Source organism: Globicephala melas, chromosome 8, assembly GCF_963455315.2.
Source record: "Globicephala melas chromosome 8, mGloMel1.2, whole genome shotgun sequence".
Lineage (NCBI taxonomy): Eukaryota > Metazoa > Chordata > Mammalia > Artiodactyla > Delphinidae > Globicephala > Globicephala melas.
Genome location: NC_083321.1, coordinates 94,674,418 through 94,680,570, shown reverse-complemented (window position 1 = coordinate 94,680,570; position 6,153 = coordinate 94,674,418).

Sequence of the window (6,153 nt, the reverse complement as noted above, 5' to 3'; positions counted from 1 at the left end):
TCCCAGCCCTCCTTTCTGTACTTGTGGTGCTTTCTCATCCCCATGGCAACAGGTGCTAGTGCTGCACAGATCCCCAAACACAACCTGTCCCCGTGTTTCCTTACCCATCAGCTTTGCCTCCTAGCAACTGGGATTTCTTCCCCCATTCCTTGCTGGCATCCCAACAGGCCTCTCCCTAGGGGTGGAGCTCTCCCTGCACCTGTTCTTGTGTGACCTTGAGCAAGAACCTCCCTCCCTCTGGGCCTTAGTGTCTCATCTGTGAATTAGGGAGATTGGACTAGAGGACCTCGAAGGTCTCAGCTCAAGTGTTATTCCAAGTCACTTTTTCCCTAAGTACAAGTCCTACGTTAGAGGACTTGCACACCTCTGATTCCCTGATTCCACGTTGAGAGTTTATACGTTTTAAAGTGATCAGTGCTCAGAAAATGCATACCACTTTCCGTAGGGGTCACCTTCTCCACCTTCTTACCTTGCCAGTGAGGACACGAGCTGTAAAGAAGCCGCGAGTCCACCAGCTCATCGGTGGCGGGGGCAGGACGGAACCCAGGGATCTTGACTCCCCACGCAGATCTCTTTCCATCTGAATACTCTTCCTTTTGGTCGAATAATTGACAGCATTTTGCAGGACATTCTGCAGCAAATTTCCCAACCCCGTGTCTATTATCAACTGAGCTGAACAGCAACGTAACCAGGGAACTCCCTGATTCTACACATGCACACACCCAAGGGCAAAAGCAGCACTATCTGTCGCATACCTGGGCCCACACGTCTCTGAGGGTCCCGTCCTTCACTGTTCTAGGGGCACAAACAAGCACCTGTGCAGGAGGCAGGAGACAGCGGAGTCCAAGCGTTCCCAGTCCAAGCAAATTACTTAATCTCTCTGAGCCTCAGTTTCCACCTCTGTAATCTGAGCATAACAAGAGCTACTCAGAGTTGTGAGTGTTCAGCACATAGTAGGTACTCAACGAATGTCTATTTCCCCCACCTCACCTCTATTTCCAGTACTGCACCATCAATGCTCCACTAAGATTCTCTTAGCTGGGTGATCCTCAGCAAATGCTGAGCTCCCCTGGCCTCTCAGGGTGCCTCTGACTTTTCAGGAATGTGAAGTAAGTACAGCATCGCCCAAACCACACAGAGTTAGTGAGGCAGAGCCACTGGTTGGGCATTCCAAAGCCAAGGGCTGAGCTTTTCTGATTTCCTGATACTCGGTGTGACCTGCCCCTTGGAGACGGCAGTGGGTTGGCTGGGATGGAGCTGCAGGCATCCGGGCTCCTAGAGACTAAAGATCCAGGAACCAGAGGGTAAGAGTCAAGGGTAGGGGTGGCAATGAACAAGGAGAGGAGAGAGTATTTGACGGATCTCGGGAGGGTGGCGGGGAGTCAAGTCCTAATGCACATCTATAACGCTGGCCCTGGGAGCCAGCAAAAGGAAAGCATTCAGATCAGAGCACAGGCCTGGACAAAGACAGGTAGGGTGGGTACAGTGTGCCAGGGACAAGGAAGAGGCTGGTCTGGCTGGAGTGGAGGGTTGGAGCTGGAGGGCCAGCAGGAGGGAGAGCTAGTGAGCCGGAGTCTAGAAGGTGATAGCTAACCTCAAGCTGGCCTTGCCCCTCCTGGTTATAAAGGGGCCACAGAGGGCTTCCCTGGTGGCACGATGGTTAAGAACCCGCCTGCCAATGCAGGAGACATAGGTTCGATCCCTGGTCCGGGAAGATCCCACATGCCGCGGAGCAATTAAGCCCGTGTGCCACAACTACCGAGTCTGCGCGCTAGAGCCCAGGAGCCACAACCACTGAAGCCCGCGTGCCTACAGCCTGTGCTCTACAACAAGAGAAGCCGCCACAATGAGAAGTCTGCACACCGCAATGAAGATCTAATGCAGCCAAAAATAAATAAATAAAACAAATAAATTAAAAAAAAAAAAAAAAGGTCGGGGGGAGCCACAGATAGCCAGCCAGGCCGAGTTGCCAGGATCCAAGCTTGCAGGAACAAAAGCAAAAGCCCAGTGGAGCTTCCGGGGGTGTAGAAATCACTTGAGCAAGAAAAGAGGTAACTTCCCTTTGCTTGTTAGTTTTATCCATAGCCGTCAGCAGGAAAGTCCATGCAAACGTCCCCACAGCAGCAAGAAAAGGGAGGGCTGGAGACACAGTGTCCCTGCAGGCAGTGGGGGAGATGGGGAGACCCCCGGAGAAGGAAGAGGCAAGAAGGCCGAGGCCCCGGGGCCTGCAAAGGAAGAAGAGGAAGCCCAAGAGGCAGCCAAGAATGAAGCAAGCAACCTGGAGCTCAATGGCCGCAGGCCTGAAACCTCCCAGGGCTTCACAGCCCAGGCGTCCTCTGCACACATAGCCTGCAGGAGTCCTTGCCCACAGGACCTCTCGCCCCCACTATTCTACACGGTTTATAGAAAGAACATGGAAAATGTAAAAGAAAGGAAAGAAAAAAAAAAGGGAGGGCTTCCCTGGTGGCGCAGTGGTTAAGAACCCGCCTGCCAATGCAGGGGACATGGGTTCGAGCCCTGGTCCGGGAAGATCCCACGTGCCGCAGAGCAACTAAGCCTGTGCGCCACAACTACTGAGCCTGTGCTCTAGAGCCTGCGAGCCACAACTACTGAGCCCGTGTGCCACAACTACTGAAGCCCACACACCTAGAGCCCATGCTCCACAGCAAGAGAAGCCACCACAATGGGAAGCCCACGCACTGCAATGAAGAGTAGCCCCCACTCGTCACAACCAGAGAAAAGCCTGCATGCAACAACAAAGACCCAACACAGCCAAAAATAAAATGAAAGAAAGGAAAGGAAAGGGAAAGGGAAAGGGAAAGGGAAAGGGAAAGGGAAAGGGAAGGGAAGAAAAGGAAAGGAAGACCAAAAGCTGAGAATCAGGAATCCAACAGACCCAGCTCTGAAACCCAGCCTGGTAACTGGTGCCTCAGTTACATCTGGAAAATGGGAACAAACACACCTCCCTGACCTTGGCTCCCAGGGCTGTTATGAGGGTCAAATGAGCTGATGAGCTGAGGGGTGTCTGTTCTATTTCTCTCATTGTCCCTTTACCGGTGCCATTCTCCCACCCTGACCTGGCCCCTGGCCTGGCTGACCTTCTCCCCTAGGAACACGTCCATGAAGCAGCCAGTCGCAAGGGCACCTGTGCCGGCAGAGCCAGGGGTGTCGTGGAGGATGGCCATGGGCAATGGCAAAGCCAGAGAGAAGCTTCTGGCCCTCCCAGCCTCCCCCTTGCCTCCTTTCCACCACCTTCCCACAAACAGGGGCTGTTCTGAGACCCAGATCTGACCAAGCCACTCCCTGCTTAAAATGGGTTACAACCCAGCCTCCTTAGGCCCATAGTGCTAAGTACCCCCTCCTTTCTGGAATCCCTACCCAACCCCCAAATTCTACCTATTAAAATCTTTTTCAACTCTCTAACTTTAGACTAAATGCCCACCTCTTCCAAGAAGTCTCCCTGGCTGTTATAGCTATTAACATTTACCGTGTTAAAATCAGAATGGAAAGGAATTAAAATATTTTCTTATTAATTTTTTTTTTATTATTATTCGGCCACACCACGCGGCATGTGGAATCTTAGTTCCCCGACCAGGTATTGAACCCACACCCCCTGCATTGGGAGCACAGACTCTTAACCACTGGACCGCCAGGGAAGTCCCTTTTCTTATTAATTTTTAAATAAATTTTAAAATAACAGCAAACCTTTTACATGCTAATATAAATAACATTTAACAAAAAAATTTTTTTTTAGGCCGTGCCACATGGCTTGGCTTGTGAGATCTTAGTTCCCCGACCAGGGATCGAACCAGTGCTCTCTGCAGTGGAAGCATGGAATCTTAACCACTGGACCACCAGGGAAGTCCCTTTTTTTTTTTTTTTCCCCCGGTACGCGGACCTCTCACTGTTGTGGCCTCTCCCGTTGCGGAGCACAGGCTCCGGATGCGCAGGCTCAGCGGCCATGGCTCACAGGCCCAGCCGCTCAGCGGCATGTGGGATCCTCCCGGACAGGGGCACAAACCCATGTCCCCTGCATCAGCAGGCGGACTCTCAACCACTGCGCCACCAGGGAAGCCCCCATTTTTTTTAAAACTACATTTTCCAAAACAAAAAGAACTTAGTAAGAAGGATAACTTTGTTTTACATTTTTGCAAATCTCATTAACTGGATTCTCACCTCCTTCACATCATGCAGCCTCTGGAAACCACGCTGTTCACTCAAGAGGAAGGAAAGAAAGGGAGAAGGACAAATAACACCTACGTGTTATTATAGAAATACTTTTGACCTCTCAAACCCTCTAAAAGCAGTTCACATCTTAGGACCAAGGAAAGGCTTGTCCGCTAGACAAAAGCAGCCCCGGGCCCTCTAGGGGTTGAAAGGAGAGGAGCTGGGTGTTGAGGGGGATCTCCTGAGTGTGAAGAGAGCTGCCGCGGGGGATCGGGGATCGCAGAATCTGTCTCCTTTGTTTCTTCTCTCCCCACTGGGTTCTTCACTTAGTTCCCCTCTGTCACCAGCCTGCCTTAGGCCAGTGTAGAGTGAAAGATGTGTGGGGCTTCCCTGGTGGAGCAGTGGTTAAAAATCCGCCTGCCAATGCAAGGGACATGGGTTCGAGCCCTGGTCCGGGAAGATCCCACATGCCGTGGTGCAACTAAGCCCATGCGCCACAACTACTGAGCCTGTGCTCTAGAGCCCGTGAGCCACAACTACTGAGCCTGAGTGCCACAACTACTGAAGCCTGCACGCCTAAAACCCGTGCTCTGCAACAGAGAAGCCACCGCAATGAGAATCCTGCGCACTGCAACTAGAGAAAGCCTGTGAGCAGCAACGAAGACCCAACGCAGCCAAAAATAAATAAATAAATATTAAAAAAAAAAAAAAAAAGACATGTGTCAGAGAAAACATGCGCTTCGGATTTACCCAGCCCTGGGTTCAACTCTTGTCTCTGTATCTTGGGGAAGCTGATGTGACCTTGGGAAAGTTACTTAACCTCTCGGAGCCTTCGGCCATCATTTGTAAAATGGTTATGCTACCTCACAGAGTGATTCAAGGAGAGAAACTGCACGTAGGACCTCTGGCCCAGGGCCTAATACGTAACAGACATTCTACAAACAGTAGCCAGAAATATTATGCTGCCTCCCCACCTCCTGCCCTACCCAACTCAGCGTGAGCACAGCTAACACAAAACAGATTAACAAGCCCTTTCCCTTCTCCCCGAGGACAGCTGCGCCAGGCTGGGATTTTCCGAGAGAACTTCGCTCGTGGAGAAAGAGAGTCACGGAGTGATGTAGTTTGCAGAGGGCAGGCTTTCTATCCTGCAACAGCAGATGGTACCACCTGCCGGATTCCACAGCCCATCTGAAAGGCCAGCCCTGACCGACCCGTCCAAGGCCTTGGGCAGCTTCACCTCCTCCACTGCCCTTTCTCCTACGGGCTGAGGCAGCCAACCCCTCAAGCTCCCCGACTCACATCAGCACAGACACAAGCAGCCCAGAAAGACTTATCTCCTTGTCCCAGGCACCCAGGTGCTTTAGGGGAACTTCCAAAGACCCAGCTTGGCTAATGCCTCGGTCGCCCTGATGGCCAGGAGCGATGGGCTGCTGGTCTGTCCAGGACCTTGAGGACTCACAGGCCTTGAAGCTGCCAAACCGTCACACCTGGCTTCGAAGGCTCCCTCGTGCCTGTAAAACTGCCCCGCTGTCTCCCTTCCTTCCCAGCACCCCTCAGACACTCACTCAGCACCTCAGTGAGGTTAGGAGACGGGGTGGCCAGCTCCCTGGTCACACCCCCGACGGAGCACCGAGCTTCCTCCACGGGGTGTTCTCAGCCTGCGCCTTTAAGGACCGCTGCTCTGTGCCAGGGTCTCGACCTCGGCATCCTCAGCTGAGTTGGATTAAGGGACCATTTCATGCCGCTGCGAATTCCTTCTGCCTGCTGTCCCTTCCCCCACACAGAGACAGAATAGCCAGTAGCCAGAACCAGCCTGGAACCAGTCTGCCCAGGGCAGCGGGAGAGCTGGTCTAGCCTGGCAGCCCTCGTCCTCAGGGAGCGGAGCAGAGGCTGCCCCTTTGAGAGGCGGCCTCGGGGCAGGGAGCGGGCCCTCTGGGGTCTTGGGCTGTCGCAGGGACTCGAGAAAGCCATGCAGAGCCTAGAGCC